The sequence below is a fragment of the Nycticebus coucang genome, chromosome 8, assembly GCF_027406575.1.
Source record: "Nycticebus coucang isolate mNycCou1 chromosome 8, mNycCou1.pri, whole genome shotgun sequence".
Classification (NCBI taxonomy): Eukaryota; Metazoa; Chordata; class Mammalia; order Primates; family Lorisidae; genus Nycticebus; species Nycticebus coucang.
The window spans coordinates 84,638,115-84,657,442 of record NC_069787.1 but is presented as its reverse complement, the minus strand read 5'-3'; the positions used below and the strand labels follow the sequence as shown (position 1 = coordinate 84,657,442).

Below are 19,328 nucleotides of genomic sequence, written 5' to 3'. Positions count from 1 at the left end.
AGTAGATCACATAATACTGGAAGGGAGGGGAAGCCACTGACGAATGTGTAAATAATTATATGTGCACTTTTATAAGCTCACCTTTATAGTTTTTGGAAAAATGGAAGGAAGAGGCCCATGAAAGAAAGGAGACCTATTATCATGCAATTCCAGGAGGCCATGTGATAAATGATGGCGGTGACAACTAGAGCAGAATCAACAAGACTGGGTGACTGATTGTACCCAGTGGTAACCAGGAGGGGTCAAAGGTGAATCCAAGGCATATCATTTGAGCAACTAGGTAAGTGGTAATTATATCTATTGGAGAAAAAGAAGGCAAAGGGGCAAAGACAAAAGCATTAGTTCAATTTTAGATGCATTCCGGTTGAGGTGTTTGAAGGCATCTAGATGGAGACGTCACATGGACACTTCAGGGAAGTCTGACTGGAGATAGAATTTGAAAGTTGTTGGAGTGTAGGGGGCAATTAAAGCCATGAGGGTGGGTGGAGTTGCCTTGGTGGCAGAATGAGAAGAGACCATAACCAAGCCTTGGAGAAGTCCCATATTTACAGGTTAAGGTAGAAACTGGCAAAAGATGAATAAAGAGTTAGAGAGGTAGGAGAGAAACTAGGAGCAGATGATGTCATGGGAACCAAAGGCAAGTACTGGGTCAAAGTGGTCAATTTTGTAAAACGATTCTGAGAGGTGGTGTAAGATGAGGACTATAAGAGTACATTTGATTATGTGATATGGAAATAATTTGTGACTTCAGCAAGAGTTGTTACCATGGAGTGGTTGAAACAGGAGTTAGATTTGAGGATTTGTGGCAGGAATAGCAGCTAAAGATCTGGAGAGAGAAACTATATAGGAAACTCACCCCAAAAGTTTGAGAAGAGAAGAAGGAGAGAGGTGGTAAGTAGAGTCTTAGGTGGTTTGCAGAGGATGGGGTGGGGGGAATAGGTGATTGTTTGGTTTGCTGATTTGTTCATGACAATAAGAAAAATGAGAGCATGCATAAGGTCTAGTAGAGAGGAAGAAACCAAGATAAAATCAGAAAGAGAGGAAATAGTACTATTGAGGAAAACCCGAGGAGACAGACTACAGAGCACTTGTGAAATGGTCGGCCTTTGTTAGAAGAGGGAAATCGTTTGGCTGTATTAAGTTCCCACTGAATAGCTTCCACTGTTCCAGTGAAATGGAGGCAAAGTTACCAACTGAGGAGGAGAGAGCTGGACATTTGACAAGAATAGGATGGATTTAAGAGAGATTTTGTAAAAAATTGGAACCAGGCTGGGCAGCACCTGTGGCTCAAAGGACTAGGGCGCTGGCCCCACCCAAAAACTGCAAAAAAAAAAAAAAAAAAATTGGAACCAGGCTACCAGGCAGTTTTGAGAGCTTAGTTGGGATCACTGACCATTAATTTGTAGTGCAGGAATCTGCTACATTGTGTTTTTCCCCAGTTGTTCTCAGCAGCCTGGGTATAGACATGAAGAAAATAGTTTCATCCAAGTTTGAAATGTGTCAGACAATTTGCAAGAGAATAATTAAAGTGATGAATCTTCGATTCTATCAGTAATTTGAAGAAACAGAAGGCAGAAAGGGGAGGTTGAAAACTGGACAGGTAAATGGACTCGCGAATGGGTGGGGAGATGGAAGGGCAAGTCAGCAAGACACACCTAATGAAAAAATAGCTATAACAGAGTATGGAAGGCAAGTGGAAAGAAAGGAAGGTTGTGAATAAGATGCTAGATTTTTGCATTATTTGACTGATGAAGTAGTTTCAAGTATTGACAAGGGCCATAGAATGACAATAGATAGATGAGCAAAGTGGATAATTCACTGGAAAATTTTCACTGGCAGAGAAAATTTTTTTTCACATTTCTACTCCCCAAATCTAGAATACTGTGAGACACCTGGACATAATAAGAAAGGTGTTTAACTCTTATTCAAAAGTTTGATTGCCAGTCTTTGCCAATTCTACACTCTACTATAACATTCTGAATACTAGTAATCATTTTGCAATAATTTAGATATAGACCCAAAAAGCTATAAGAGATTCATTTGTACCTGTATTTTTGTCCATACACATCTGGTGAATAGATCTCTGTTATGAGCTTGTCTTGGTATCATTTGCTTCTTTATTTCCTAAAAGTAAAACAGTACAATATGTTCCATTTAATTTAGTGTCTTAGGTGGTAGTTAATTCAAATGTTATACACAGAGCTTCACTTTCATAGTCCTAGAAAGGATTATAAGGTTTGATCTACGTGCTATCTGCCAGTTGAGGGATGAAGAGGAGAATACCGTCACAACACCACGTCAACTCCTTAAAATCACTGTTAACATTACAGAGAAAAAAAAATGCTACGTGTCCAGTTAATTCACTATCATTAAATAAAAAATCTGTAATCATAGTTCCATTTCTCCTAGTAAGTTCTACCTGCTTGATTTTTGCTTGTAACATTAACTACAAACTTCCAGAGTCTTGTTGTTATGACAAGGGACCCAGTATCATCTATGGTGAACGTATCTTGCTCTTGATCTGTAAATTTATCTTTCTGTTCCTCAATAAACTTCATTTCATGCTTTAAAAAAATGAAAATTTTAGGATCTGTCTTCACAGTCAAATAAATCATCCCAAGAAAGGAGTTAAAGGAATGTCCTTCTCCCTATTGCTCTTTAAAAAGAGAGAGAGAGATGTTTTCTGCACAATAAATTAGATGAAGTACGATTTGATAAGTCATTAAATTGGGAACTTTCAAAGGACATCAGTCTCATTTCCGTACGCAATATGGAGGTTTATGGCAATTTTTCTTAAAATATATTAGATCTTGGAAATGTAGTTTGAATAAAAAGATCTTATAATATTATGAAAATTCTAGACATAAAAATACCCACAAAAAGAAACCTATAATTCTGATTGGTTGTCTTAGTTAATAATTTTTATACTAATAGTAAAGATGCTATTGAAAACTCTGTATAATAACTATATAAATCTTTGTAAGAGTTACAAGTCAAGTCAGATAAAGATCTCTAGCCTATAACTCTTTTCCCATCTGCTTGGCAGAATAATTGAAATCTTATGAGTCTACAAGCTTTCTTCCTTAAAAAAAAAAAAGTGATCAATAATGATATAATAGCAAATATTGAACTCACCTTCCCACTGAAAACAATAAAACTGAAGAAAACATACAAAATAATTAAGTTCAGGCATTGAATGGCTATCATTGCAAGGCTAAGATCCTTGAAAGAAAGGAATTAAGTGAGTTAAACCCCACATTCATCTTGGTTTTCTGTCTGAGGATATTTTTCAAACTGCTATACAAGATTAAAAAAAAAGTCTAAGAAGAGAAAGGAAGAAACAGGGGTAAAAGAAAGAGTGGTAAGAGAAACAGTAGTAAGAGGTAGGAGGTAAGAGCTATGCTAACACATAAGAATTTGAACGGGCAGAGGGGAGAGTAGCAGACAGTAGGGAATCACTGGGAAGATACAGTCATGTGTCACTTCACTACTTAAGGACAGGGGTGCATTCTGAGAAATGTGTCAATAAGCAATTCTGTCATTGCACAAACATCATAGAATGTACTTACACAAGCCTAGAAGGTATAGCCTATTACACACCGAGGCCATAATTGTATCACTTGGCCTAAATTCTGTAGACAATTGTAACACAATGGTATTTGCGAATCTAAACAAATCTAAATAAAGAAATGATGCAGTAAAAATGTGGTATAAAAAATAAAAAATAGCACACCTATAGAGATCATTTACAATGGACTGGAAGTTGAATCAGTGAGTGAGTGGCGAGTGAATGTGAAGGCCTAGCCCTATGACATTACTACTGTACACTCCTGTAGACTTTATAAACACTTAGGATACACTAATTTATAAGAGGGTGCCAAAAAAGTATACACATCTTAAGAAAGAAAAAAACTATATTAAAATTATAACACTTAAGTCACATTTGACTTCTGCGATTACAAAAGATACAAGATATAATATATAAGATAACAGATATTATCAGTATATATTGAGTATTACAATTAACCTCATAGCTTTCCATACAGTTTTGCTTTATAAACTTTTAATTTTTTTAACTTTTGGACTCTTTTGTGCTAATACTTAGCTTAAAATACAAACATATTGTATAGCTGAACAATAAATAGTATTTCCTTTCTTTGTATCCTTATTCTATAAGCTTTCTCCTATTTTTTAAAATTTTTATTTTTATTTTTTACCTTTTTAACTTTTTTGTTAAAACTAAGACATAAACACATGCATAAGCCTAGGCCTACAAAGGATCAGGGGCAGGATCATCAATATTACTGTCTTCCATCTCCACATCTTATTCCATTAGAAGGTCTTCAGGGGCAATGCTGTCATCTCCTGTGATAATAATGCTTTCTTCTGGAATATCTCCTAAAGCCCAGCCTGAGGCTTTTTTACAGTTAATTTTTTGTATGTATAAGTAGAAGGAGTATGCTCTAAAATAGCAATAAAAAGTATGGTATAGTAAATACACGCCAGTAGCATAGTAATTTATTACCATTATCAAGTACAATCTTATGGGATCACTACTGTCATTGACCAAAATGTCATTATGTGGCACATGAATGTATACAATTTCTCTCAGAGACTTGGCCTAATCCAAATCAAATAATCACAGTATGAGACTTTGGCAAGCCCAGGAAGTGACATCTACTACGTAGCTAATAACCAACCAGAAGTATCAGAGTTCACACATTACTGGGGAAACAGTGTAAGATCTTAATGAATGCCCCAAGCTTTCAGTTGATACCCCAGAAAGATCTCATTCCAGGTCAGGGACCACTCCTAAGAGTAAGGCAAAGATAGAATAGGTCTATCCTATCAAGGACTAAAACCAAGACTTGACAAGATCAAAATGTTTCTCCAGTAATTTAACATAACACAGAATCTCTACAATCTATTATCCACAATGTTTAGCATATAATAAAGGATACTGAAAACACAGGAAAATACCAAAATTCAAGAGAAAAAAATGATTAATTGAAATAGAATCAGAGATTATCATTATTGACATGCTAAAGAAAACAGAAAAAAGAAATGATATATAACAAGTGTGACTTTTCAGCAAAGAATAAGAAATTTTCTTAAAAATCAATCAAGATGTGGGAGGAAAAGGGAATCCAAGATGGAATGTAGACTGTGTGAATCTGACCATAATAAACAAATCAAATTAATCACAAAACCACACTGAAGGGAAGGGGTAAAAAGGAAGTAACTTTGGAAAATAATGGAGATAATCCTACAAGAACAGGATTGAGCAAATTAGTAAATATATCGTAGGTAATGAGAATCAGGTTTCTTATTATCAAAGAATGAAGCTACAGATGAGGGAAAGGAGGAAGGCCAGCATGAACCTCTGGTGCTGAATTGGAGTCACAGATACAGGAATAAATACAGATGTGTGCATATGTAAATTAGTATATACAAATATACTTCCTAGCTCTGTCCACTGAGAGGGCTTAAAAGAAGTGACACCTCAATAACAAAGAATACACGTAATACCCAGATTTTGAGTTCTAAACATCTGGATACCAAGATAGGCTAGTAAGATATCCAATGAAAAGAATCATGGCTCATTGAAGATGTGGTTAATTCAAAGCTGAGACAGAAAATATAAGTTGATCATGGAGCAAATTGTAATGTCAAAAAGTGCTCAGAGAGGATAAGAACACCTCAAAGGGCACAGGAGCCAATGTGAAAGAGCTCACAATGTCCGAAGCCATTTGAGCAAGAAAATAAATAGAAATAGTACTGGATTATAAACTAAGGAATAAAATAAATATCACTGGTTCTCTACTGATATAAATAAATAACTGAGTAAATAAATGAACTGAAATATTCTTCATTAAAGAATAATTCCAATTAATATGGCCAAGTTCAAAGGCTCGTTCCTGTAATCCTAGCACTGTAAGAGGCCAATTAAGACCAGCCTGAGCAAGAGCAAGACCTAATCTCCATGAAAAATAGAAACATTAGCTGGGCATTGTGGTGGGCACCTCCTGTTAGCTGTAGTCCTAACTAGTTGGACAGCTAAGACAGGAGGATAGCTAGAACTCAGGAGTTTGAGATTGCTGTGAGCTGGGCTGAGGCCATGGCTCTCTAGCCTGGGCCTCAGGGTGAGACTCTGTCTCAAAAAGAAAGAAAAGGGCCAGTTGGGGTGGATTTCCAAAAAGGTAGCTGGAATTAATGAATGTTGAGTATTATAATGCCCTTGAAATACATTTGTGATCTTATAAACTGAGACCCTGATGGATAATACTCCTTTAGATTAATAAATTCTGATTTATTAAAAAAAAATAAGAAATAGAGAAGAAAGGGAAGAAGAATTTTAATTAATAAATGTAGAAACAATGAGGGAAATAGAAAACCACTATTAGAATAATGCAATAATAATTTTTGCAAGCAACATTCACTAATAGATGCCAAAATTCATAAATAAAAGTTTGAGGAGAGAAAATATATTTGCATAATTTCCAAATACCCCTCCAAAAGAAATATTTATTATTTTAAAAGAAAAGGTAGTAACTTTATAGTGGAGAAATCTGAAAAATACCACCTGAATCAAATGATCAACATTAACATCACTTGTAGTAAAACAAATCATCATCATTTACTCTTTGATCAGAGAAGGGTACATCACCTCTATGTAATTCTTCTTTTTTAAATTAAATCATAAACACACTGATCATGTATACATTAATGTATTTATGGGGTACAATTTGCTGATTTCATATAGAATTAGGAATGCTTACATCGCACTGGTTTTCATACATACCTCATCTCATTTACTTAATTATTGTGTTAAGATATTTATACTCTATACTTAATAGATCTGACATGTATCCTTGCAATATGTACCATAGGTATGATCCCACCTTCACCCTCCCTCCATCTGACCTTCCCACCTCCCCGTCCATCCCCCCCTCCTCGCCCATCCCCCCCTCCTCCCTCCTTCATCCTGGGCCATAGTTGTGATCTAGTCTTCATATGAAAGTGTGAGTGACTGTAAATTGGTTTCAGTATATCCGTAGTATTAAAATTTGTGGATGAGAAAAGCAATTAAGAAAAAAATCGCTACTTAAGGTGATGATATTTATATAATTTAGGTGATACATATACAGTCATGAGCCACATGACAACATTTCAGTTGACAGACTGCTTATATGACACTGTTCCCATAAGATTATAATACTGTATTTTTGCTGTACCTTTTCTTGGTTTAAATATGTTTAGGTACACAAATACTTGGCATTGTGTTACAATTGCTTACAGGGTTCAGTACAGTAACATGTTGTGAGGGTTTATAGCCCAGGTGTGTAGTAGGCTGCACCATGTAGGCATATGTCATAAGAACACTTTGTGATGTTCACACAATGATGAAATCACCTGATGATTTATTTCTCAGAATGTATCCCTAGAGTTATGCAACACAACTGTAATTTGATCCTGTGTTTGTTTAAGTTAGTGCCATCCATGTTTTTCTTACAATAATTTATCTGATCCATGGAGTTTTATTTTTATTAAATCATAGTTATGTACTATGCATAATTATGCAATCATGGGGTACAATGTGCTGGTTTTATATACCATTTGAAATATTTTCATCAAACTGGTTAACATAGCCTTCACCACGTTTTCTTAGTTATTGTGTTCAGACATTTATACTCTACACTTAGTAAATTGGACATGTATCCTTGTAAAATGCACAGTATGTGTGGTCCCACCAATTACCCTCCCTCATCCTCCTCCCTCCCCTCTTTCCCCTTCTTCTTGGGCTATAATTGGGTTATAGCTTTCATATGAAAGCTATAATCGGTTTCATAGTAAGGCTGAGTACATTGGATACTTTTTCTTTCATTCTTGAGATACTTTGCTAAGAAGAATATGTTCCAGCTGCATCCATGTAAACATGAAAGAGGTAAAGTCTCCATATTTTTTAAGGCTGCATAATATTCCATGGTGTACATGTACCACAATTTATTAATCCATTACTGAAGCTCTTAACAGGTTAAATCACTATCCCCCTGTCCTGATCACCCCAGGGCCAGATAGCAGACAACTTGGGACAGCTGTTATACCTCAGAGCCCACTGATGTTCCAACTAGCCAATATCCTAAACCTGCCTTGTCCACTTACCCTGACTAGGTTATTCCTCCCAGCAAAACCACAAGGAATTGTCTCCTGATCTGTTGGCTCCACAGGAACAGAATAAAAACAAAATCCCAGGTACATTTGACAGGCGGCTCCTTAACCACCCAGAGCACAGCTGACACTGGGTTTTCACCTAATGCATTCAGGGTAACCAAAGCAACAGAAGCCAGAGTGGCCTGCAAAGGAAGTTACTCTTAGGGACCACATAATGAGACCTAATCCCAGGGCCCCAGACCTCCCATCAGATTTCCAGGTTATAGGAAGCAGCTTAGGCTCATCCACAGGACTCTCCTGGCCTTCCAAGCCTTCCATGCCCTGGATCCCAATTCTTTTGTATGAATAAGAGAAGTGGGGCCTCATTTTCCACCCCAGAGTAGTCTTCATATTCATTTAGATTGAAAACATTTTATCAAACTATAGGGTGACTTCCAGGGCCAAGAGAAGGCTGTCATAATAGCTGGCACTACATTTTCCCAACAGCTGAGTTCCTCAACATTAAATAGCATCATATGAAGAACCCCAAACTTTTAAACTAATTCTATGTTTAGGGAAAAACAACACTTATCTACTTCATCCAGGGAACAGCCCTGTTAAAGCCATAGTACATTCACTACGCTGTAAATATTATATAATAGGGTCATCAACTGTCTCACATTCAGATTTTTGATGACTTCCAGGTTTTCTCTGAGAAATAATGGATGTTTTATATTTGCAAATCTAAGGAATACATTTTAATAATTTTTCCAAAACAAAACAAGTCTGTTGGGAAGTCAGTCTCCATCTCCAGAAAAGTAAAGCTGCCAGCCACTTCCAAACAGAAGATCTCCCATTACAAACAAAGCAAAGGAAAGTTCTGTCTCTACTAGGCACTCTGCTATAGAACTGCCTGATGAGTAGAGTTTTGAAGTTAACCTTGGCGATTCTGAGGAAAGCACCACAAAGGTTCTCCATAGTAGCTATACTAAATCCCACTGAACTTGAAGACACCAGAAACCCTCATCTATCTGAACCAAACCTTTTGTGGACAAGTGAGCTCTGCCCTGCTGATGCCAAGGGGGTGTTAACTGAGTCACACTTCTGTACACTTGTTTTCTCTTTGGAGCTACAGTGTGTACTTCTCAGTTCAAGTTAGATCCCTTCTATGAGTAATCACTAGCTGTCTGGGTGTTTTCCACTGGGCAGTTGTAGCAGGTGATGAGAGCTGAACAGATACAAGGGCAGCAGCGGGACAGCCAGGATGCTTCCTGTCCCATACCAGAGGAGGAGCTGGGAGTGAAATTGAAGAGGTGATATCCCAGGCTTGGGGCATCAAGCAGAGCCTGAAATACCAAGAGGAGCTGGTGTCGATCCACTGTTTCCTGTTGTGACTGAATCATGGCAGTAGATGGGACAGCCTAGTGACCTTCAAAGCAGGGTGCACGTACCCTACAGAGGGGGGGGTCCCAAGATGCTTCTCTGAGGTAAGGAAAATGGGATATGAGATGTTCCTTTTATATTTATTGTTTTCTAAAAGGATAAAAACGAGATTGTTACATTTAACATGTAATTCATGTATTGATTCTGCTGCCCTTACTTTCCCTGACCAATGGCTGGCTGGCTGGGTGTCCTAAATTGTCCCTTTGCTCTCAGGATACCAAAAATTATTACATACTGCACCTCAGGAGTGGATTTGCTGATGATATCATCCAGTTTTAGCTGAACTTATTTTTTTACAGAAGAAACTAATGTATGACTTAAGACTTTAAGATCATACCAATGGCTGGGTGCAGTGGCTCATGCCCATAACCCTACCACCAGGAGTTCAAGACCAACCTAGGCAACATAGGAAGACCCCATTCCTACAAAAAAAATTTTTAGATAAATTAGTCAAGCATGGTGGCATGTGCCTGTAGTCCTAGCTACTCAAGAAGCTGAGGCAGAAGGATCTCCTAGACCCAGGAGTTAAAGGCTGCAGTGAGTTATGATCACACCACTGCACACCAGAGTGAGATGCTGTCTCAAGAAAAGAAACAGAAGAAAAAGATAATGCTTCATACTGCTAAAAACGTAACTTTCTTTAGATTAACAAAGAGGAAGAAACAAGGATAATCTAAGTGGATTTGCCATATTGAACTCAATTGCTCTTACTAAAAATGCTATAAAATTTATCTTTAGGCCACCTTTTTAATATTAGTTGTTGTAGCTTTAAGGTATGCAATATATTAGTAAAAAAGAGATAAGGCACGTCATCCATAAAAAATCAGTAGGCCTGTATCATAGTTTGAGTTCTGGACTCTGCCCTTCACTAGCTGTGTATAATCATGAGCTAGTTCTGGATCTCAATTTTCTCATCTATAAAATGTAGAATAGGGCGGCGCCTGTGGTTCAAAGGGGTAGGTGGTGGGTTCAAACCCAGCCCCGGCCAAAAACTGCAAAAAAAAAAAATAATAATAAAAATGTAGAATAGTTCTTCCTTCACAGATTTTGTTGAAGAGATTTGGTAAATGGTCTGTAAAGCTAGTGAATGATGCCCCATGATCATATCAATGTACACAGCTATGATTTAATAAAAATATAATAATAAAAAAAAAGAATGCCTGGTACAGGGTCAGAATCTCATAGTTTTGATTCCCATCCCCATCAGAGGAGAGTTCTATGCTGGGATGTGAGTGCTGGAACATGCAGGAAACCTTTTCACAACCTTGCCAGAGGGACACCTCCTCCGTTAATGCAGACGTCTCTGCCAACCTACAAAAGGACGCCAGCGAGCCTGGAGTGGCTTCCCAGGGCAACTCTTTACTGACCTATATCTGCTTTCAGTAGATGGCTGCTCTTAGAAAGAAATTATTACGTTTATGGAACTAATACATGAGTACAACACACACAAAGAATCTAAATTACACACCTCACTCTAACCCTATCAAGTTCACACACATATCACTATAATTGCCATCCATAATCCAAGGGCAGCACTTAACCCACTTTTGGTGATTGCTTGGGAATTATCTGTAAAAGCTCTGGATTTTTAAATTTTGTATAATTTTGTGTGCAAAGATTTTAGGTACTCATTTAAAATCCTAGCAAGTTTTACAACAGACCTTAAATTAAAGGTTTGTATTATCAGATTCAAGTATGAATTTGGATACATATAATCTAAAATGCAAACATATTCCTTTGAAAACTGTGTAATCTGGATCTAATCATGAGAAAACTTTAGACCAACTCCTACTGAGGGGCATTTAACAAAATAACTGGTGTATCCTCTTCAAAACTGTCAAGGTCGTGGAAAACAATGGCTGTCTCAGGTATGGTTCCAATTGGTTCCTGGGACAATTGATGAACTCTAGATATCTCCAAATCAAATAATAGCATTTTCTCTAATTTTAATGATCTGTGTAATTTAATCTCAAATGACTCAGAAAAATATACAGAAAGAGAAGTGAATGATAAATGCAGTAAAACATTAACATTTGAGTAATCTGGGTGCACCTGGAATTTTTATATTGTTTGCAACTATTCTGTTAATTGTTTGAAACAATTTTTGAAATCCACTCACCGAGTCCCTGCCATTCTAAATAATCACAAAACAGCATACCCGCACACCTGACATCAGTTTTTTTTCCTGCCTCCCTGTTTTTCAAACAAAACATTAAAATCCTTTTTCCCATTTTCCTCCTAATACTCTAGCCAAGTTTATTACTTTGTTTCCCTGATGCATAATTTCCTTTTTCTGTCAACCCTAGCACTGAAAACTTCCTGTGGTTTGTAAGAGATTTTGTATCAGACAAAGCATTAATGTCTCTCCACTTAAGGTTGCTAGTCTGCGAGAAGCAGAATTCTAAGAAGATTTGGGCTTGGCTGTTCCATTAGTATCCAACATGCCTAAATCCAACTGCGCAAGGGAACAAGTTGTTCCTAGATAAGAAGAAAAGCTCATTTTTAAATCATAACAAATAGTAAAGGAAGAAAAGGGAGGGAAAGAAACCTACAGCACCACTGATCTAGCTCAAACATGACAGGGCTGAGTCGGTATTCAGAGCCTCTCCCCAGGCCCAGACAATTCCCAAACATGAGCAGGAGCATTCCAGGAGGGCCATCTGCCCACATCAGAATAAACTTGGTGTCCTTGGTTCTGGTTTTCTCCAGGCTTTTATGTCCTCTCCATCTTCACTGCTATTCCTGCAAGTCTTCCCTGGGATACAATGAAATGGTTCATACAGAAATGTACACTTGCCACTTGAAGTATAAAATGAAGCCAAATAAAAACCAGTGGACTCCCCTTACCTTCAAATAGTGGTTGGTGTGTGAAGCAGGTTCCAAGTCTGTACCAGATCCCTGAGTGTGGAGGCCACCTCAATGCATGCAGAATATATAGGGAGAGATTATAGATCTGGGTTTTTCATCACACAAGGTGCTTTTGATGGGTCCTCAGCCAAGATCCACTTAAAAACAAATCTGCACAAAGACTACAAAAAGGCCACACAAAGTTTAAACAAAAGGCTAAAGAAAGACCAAACAAAACCCAAAGAAAGTTTAAACAAAGAGTGAAACAAAGACAAAACAAAGGCCAAACAAAGACCAAAACAAAGAGCAAAAGAAAATCTAAACAAAAGCTAAGCTAAGCTACAACCATACCACACACACACACACCCCCCATATCTACTCTATATATCCTCCCCCACACCCACATTTTCCAGCCTTCCACCTCCTACATCCCACATAATCAATACCCAAGTGCAACCTCACCCCTCGTCAAGGCTCATTCCACACCAACTCCACATCAAACCACATGCCAGGTCTAATCACACCACATGTTAACTCACACCACCAAACCACACCACTTTGACACAACAAGCCACTGTGTAACCACAACATGCCACACCTCAACCCACACATCACAAGCCATGAACAGAGTTGGAGTCACAATGACAAATTCCTAAATTGAAGCATGCCCTTGCACGCTTAATTTAGCATGAGTCTAATCCAGTCTAGTTATAAATGAGATTGAAGTTTCCATGACAATTGTGCATTCAAACTTACGAAAACTTTTATAAATCCTCCCTTACAGTGGATGGTTTCTGCAAATGATAAACTTCATTCAATTAACATGGTAATATTGGCTTCAGTCTTAGACTTTGGCATTTTCTTGCTGTTCCCTTAAATTTTGAGAATCACATTATTGGGTCCCCAAACTTTGTGCTCTGTTAAACACCATGGGACTTGTAACTCTTTGCTGCTCCTAAGTTTCATTTTATTTTATATATGCAGAACTACCCATTAATAATTTGAAAGATAAAAGTATACTTCTGAAACCAATTCAACCAACAGCAGCCTTGCCTCTTAAATTCCCAAAGCACCCAATTGCATGAAATACAAATGTCAACATCGTCCCCAACTTTTCTTTAGGCTCTTTTCTCAGTGTAGGCAATAAGGATCAGCCAGGAGGCTGGAGGCCATGGCTTCTACCTGTAGTCCCAGCTACTCAGGAGACTGAAGCAGGAGAATTGCTTGAGACCAGGAGTTTGACAATACAGCGAGTTACAATGATGCCACTCTAGCCCAGGGGTCAGTGAAACCCTATCTCAAAAACAAACAAACAAAAAGAATCAGCCAGGCAACCTTGAAGAGGTAATCCAATGAGACTGCAAACATTCAATATAAAGCTCATTATGCACTAACTTCATAGTCAATCAAACATTCTTTCTCCAAGCAATCAATTATAAAATTTGGCTGGTTTATTCATTCCTACTGTGAGGTTAGTGTTTGGCTTGTATTGCAGTAACCGTGACTGAGGGCTGAGGATATTCAGGTTGTCTAGAGCATGGGCTCTGGAGGCCCTGACCCAGGGATAATCACAGGACCTGCCTCATAGGATTAGAGCAAGGACGAAATCAGTGAAGATGTGTACACTGGTTAAAACAGCACCTAGCACACAGAGTCCTGCCTCAGTGTCAGCTCTTATGGTCTGAGCCCTAAAAAAGCTTACAAACAGGGGTGGGTGGCAGGTGTAAGGTGCTTTCTATTCACAAAACGACTGGAGACGAATTCAGACTATTTAAAAAACAGAAGATTAAAAAAAAAAAAACCACAAGATTGAGTTTGTAGGGCGGCGCCTGTGGCTCAGTGGGTAAGGCGCTGGCCCCATATTCCGGGGGTGATGGGTTCAAACCCCGGCCCTGGCCAAACTGCAACCAAAAAATGGCCGGGCGTTGTGGCGGGCGCCTGTAGTCCCAGCTACTCGGGAGGCTGAGGCAAGAGAATCGCTTAAGCCCAGGAGTTGGAGGTTGCTGTGAGCTGTGTGAGGGCATGGCACTCTACCGAGGGCCATAAAGTGAGACTCTGTCTCTACAAAAAAAAAAAAAAAGATTGAGTTTGTAGATGATAAAGATTCATCTTTACTAAAGGACCCCTCTGCTTCTCCAACCTTCCCAACAGAGATCCTTAATGACAAATTTTTGTGAAGTCCCATCTTTGATCTTCTAATCCATAATATGCAGAGTCATAGACAATTTATGGGACCAAAGTGCAGAGGTTAAGCCACCTTTTTATTCCTGTTTCAATCATGGGTGTTTGTCTTTCCTATGATGGCACTCTCACTCCCAGAAGATTGCTATGGGGGTGGCATCTGAGCCACTGTCACTCCCTTCAAAGTGTTTCACACAGGGAAAGACCTCTCAGGACTCCAGATGAATTCACAGTCAAAGGTAAATAACTTTCTAACATGACAGAGGATTTCCCCAGAGAAACTTCAGCTACAACTGACAATCCCCCCCCCCCAATGGTATGTGATGAATTGTGGCACACCCTCTCCCTCCATCGTCCAAATTCTTGTGCTGGTCCTAACCATCATGACCTCAGAATTTCATCTTATCTGAAGATAGTCTTTACAGAGGTAATCAAGTTAAAATGAAGTCATTAGGGTGGGCCCTAACATGATATGACTAGTGTCCTTACACAAAGGGGAATTGTGGACACAAAGACACCCTTACAAGGAAGACAGTGTGAAGACACAGGGAGAAAGTGGCTCCCCACAAGCCAGGGAGGGAGGCCTGGACCAGATTCTTCCCTCGCAGCCCTCAGAAGAAACCAATGTTGCCCTGATCCTGATCTCAGACTTCAAGCTTTGAGAACTGTGAGACAATACATATCTGTTGTCCAGGACCCCCAGTTTGTGTTACTCTGTTTTGGTAGTCCCAACGAACTGATATACCAGCTAAGACACCATGAAATGTCAATAAGTAAACATTTATTTATATTTACAAGTAAAATAACACTTGTACAAGGTTATAACAATATTAACAGGCTTATGTTGAAACACAATAGCCTCTTGTGCCATCTCATCTCACTCCAACATCCCCCTCACCAGATGCAACTGCATTTCACTTTTTCAAGCTATATTCTCTCTATTTATTTCAATATTGCCAAATAATTCACACAAAGTGCCACTTACATACTTACTTATGTATGGCCAGCTATTGGCTTCCTTTTTAGGGTATAGTTTTCTTACATTCTACTCTTTCCTCTCCCTTTTCCCACACCTAGTGAACGTAGTTAGAACCGTCAGTATTCATATTATTATAAATATGTAAATATTATTTCCTACAGAATCTTGTGATGAACTATGATTGTTTCCTTTATTTGCACAATTTTTTCTCCTGAAGTTTTAATTCTTGTTCTGCTTTTGCTTATTTAATCTAGTTAGATTTTTTAAATTTACTTATCACTCATTGTTTTTTTTTTGGCAGTTTCTGGCCGGGGCTGGGTTTGAACCTACCACCTCCGGGATATGGAGCCGGTGCCCTACTCTGTTGAGCCACAGGTGCCGCCCTACTTATCACTCATTTTTCACAAGTACTCCCACAGTTCTGTCAAGTATCTATTAATGATTTTTAAGCATTCCAATACATTGAATAATTTTTATGTCAATTGCCTTATGTGGTTGTCTGCCTTCTTGTTCTGGCTTTAGATTGGGCCCTCTAGGCCTGATGCAGGCCTGGGCCTTCCCTCCCTTACTCTGCTGTAAGGTATCACCTTGTCCTGCATCCCACGCCATCCTCATCTTGGGTTTACCCCCTCATTTTCCTGAAACACATCCCCTAATACCTTTCTTAGATAGGATATATACAAAGTAATTTTTTTTTGATGTTTGCATACCTGAAAACTCCTTTATTCTGCCTTCACACTTGATTGCCAATTTGTGTATAGAATTCTGGTTTGAAATGTTTATCCCTCAGAAAAACAATGTAAATGCATTGTTTGGGGTTTTTTTATTTATTTATTTATTTATTTTAGACAGAATCTCACTCTGTTGCTCAGCAACCTGGGTCACAGCAACCTGGGCTCAATCAACCCTCCTTCCTCAGCCTCCCCAGCAGGTGGGACTACAGGCAACCACGGCAACGCCCAGCTAATTTTTCTACATTTAGTAGAGATGGGGGTGTCTCGCTCTCGGTCAGGTTGGTCTCAAACTCCTGAGCCCTAGGGCTCCTCCCATCTCAGCCTCCAGAGAGCTAGAATTACAGGCATGATCCACTGCACTCAGCCAGGAAGCATTGTTTTTCTGTATTTTTTCCTCTAGTGCTGTTTTTAAAAAGTTCTAGACTTTTCAAATTCCCCTTTCTGTGGCAGTGATTTTTTTTCTAAACCTTTGGAAATGTTCAAGATCTTATTTTAACCCCAACTGTTTTGAAAACTCACCATGCTATGTTTCAATGTGAATCTTTTTTTATCCTCACTTGGTGGACTTCTTTTCGTCTGGAAATGGATGATATTCCATTCTGTAAATTTTTTGTTGTTATTGTTTTTATTAACTTGCTGCTGCCTATTTTCTTTCTTCTTTCTAAAAATTTCCATTATTTGCCCACTGAACTACCCAATGATCCATCAAGTTGTCCCTCATTCTCCTCAGTCCTGGTTCCCAGCTGTTGACTTCTTGTTTTAGCTTTCATGAAGCTTCCTTATTTTAGTCATTATACCTCTCTTATTGAATTTTCTATTTCGTTTTGACAATCATATTTTGAAATTTCAGGCCCTCATTATTGTTTACTGACTTTTCCTTTCTCAAAGCACCTATTTCTGTAAACTCTTGGGAGATGTTTGCTAATTTTTGGTTTTCTTTACTTCCTTGTTAGTTTTGCTCCTTGCATCACATTGGTTTGCTTACTCCAGGTTTCTTCATACTGGTTATTTGTTTTTGTCTCACCCCGTCTCGCTGAAAGTTTTCCCCTTTGGTGATCTTTCACTGTCCATTGCTGTTTAATAGTCTGCCATTCAAGAGATGACAGATGCTCTGTGGACTTATTGCTGGAGCTGTAAGGGCAGCCATGTTGGGGTCAACCTCAGAATACAAGGACATAGAAGATTTTCCCACTGGGTCATTCAGTTACTTCCATAAAAAGCTATCTGTTTTTCAGGTTGACAGGGATAGAGAAGGTAAGGGAGTTGAAATATTCTGCTGCTAATATTCGGTTATCAAAACAGACAAGGAACCCATGAGAGTGTGTGGATTTGTTCTTTTTATAAGTCTTACCTGTCACCCTTGCTTCTCACTGTTCCTGAGTCTGGAAGTTTCTCCATAATAAACTTCCAGTGACACAGCAAGCTAGCACAGTAAACCTAAGAATATTTTCAGAGTGTGCAGCTTCTCGAGTCTTATCCTCTCTGGAACCTCCAGATGTGGTGATCCTCAGGGCCATCTCTGAGGTGCTTTTCTCTGGATCACTTTACAGCCCTAAACTTCCTCCACTCTAAAGTCAGTTACCATCCTCCACCCACCTTTTATCTCCCCAAATTCCATTATAATCTCTCATTTTTTGGTTTCTTCTTTTTGATGGGGGTTAAAACCCTCTTTTTTAAATGTCTTATTGCCTTTAGGGAACAAAATATTTTTTAATCCTTTGCCTTCTTAAAATGATTCTACTATAAGTTTGGGGGCGGGGGAGTAGATCAAAAAAAGTTAGTGTAGTTAACCTGTCACTGTCTACCAGTGGACATAGCCACTGTTTTTATTGAGAGATAATTTATACACACCATCAAATTTACTTATAAATTTAGAGGATTTTTTATATATTCACAAGGCTTTGGAGCCATCATCATTCTCTAATTTTGTAACATCTTGATCACTCTAAAAAGAAATCCCAAACTCATAAGCAGTTAGACACAATACTATTTTTTTTTTTTTTGAGACAGAATCTCACTATGTCACCCTGGGTAGAGTGCTGTGGCATCACAGCTCACAGCAACCTCAAACTCTTGGGCTTAAGTGATTGTCTTGCCTCAGCCTCCCAAGTAGCTGGAACTACAGGCGCCCGCCACAACACCCAGCTATTTTTTTGTTGCAGTTGTCATTGTTGTTTGTCTAGGCCAGGCCTGGATTTAAACCCGCCAGCTCCAGTGTATGTGGCTGATGCCCTAGCTGCTGAGCTACAGGTGACAAGCCTCACAATACTATTTTATATTGACACATATTCAATATAAGAGAGATATTCAATCATAAAAAGGGTCACTGGGAATTGCAAACATTTTGTTAGGGAGGTTATTAAAAATTAGTATAAAATGAGTAAATTATTTACAGAGGAAAATTACCTTAAGAAAGAAAATATATATGTCATTGGTAAGATAAAAACATCTCCCACATAAAGTCATATCCACAATTAGACAATTATTGTTTACTTAACAAAAGTATATATCAAAATATGTATTGTAAAAGTTGGTGTTTTTAATTAGAAAGCTAAAAGGAATGCCAGAGATTTTTTAGTCACAACAATGCTATTTTTCCTATATAAACATGAAAAAGTACTGTTTTATTTTATAAATAACTATAAGATCATTTAATTATTAGAAGGTAAATAATAATGAATTAGTTGATCAAATCTAAGAGAAATAAACCTAAAAAGTTTCTCCATTGCTCTTAAATCCTCACTTTCAGTGTAAATCTGTCTTATCCAAGATTTTGACTGTAGCCTTACAAATTTTTAGTTACATAGCCCTGACTTTCAATGGTAAACAGAGGAATGTGATACCAACTGAGCTGACAGCCACTCAGACAAAGCCTCTGTGTGTTCCCCAGCTCCACACCCAACATCTCGGTCTCTCCCTCTGCTCTGCTAGGGCCCAGTCACAATTGTGTTCTGGCCTTTGGTGACCTGCGTGGTAATGTACATCATGTTCTC

The 19,328-nt window shown here is 38.3% G+C and overlaps 1 protein-coding gene across 1 annotated transcript in view; it reads right to left on the bottom strand.

The window, feature by feature from the left end:
• MOBP (myelin associated oligodendrocyte basic protein) overlaps positions 1-12,568 on the bottom strand; it is a 39,045-nt gene extending 26,477 nt beyond the window's left edge. Inside the window, exons 1-2 of the mRNA XM_053600420.1 lie at positions 12,442-12,568; positions 2,047-2,124 (exon numbers count right to left, since the gene is read on the bottom strand). The gene's annotated coding sequence lies outside the window, so the exon portion shown is untranslated. The remainder of the gene's footprint in view (positions 1-2,046; positions 2,125-12,441) is intronic.
• Positions 12,569-19,328: the final 6,760 nt, after the last annotated feature.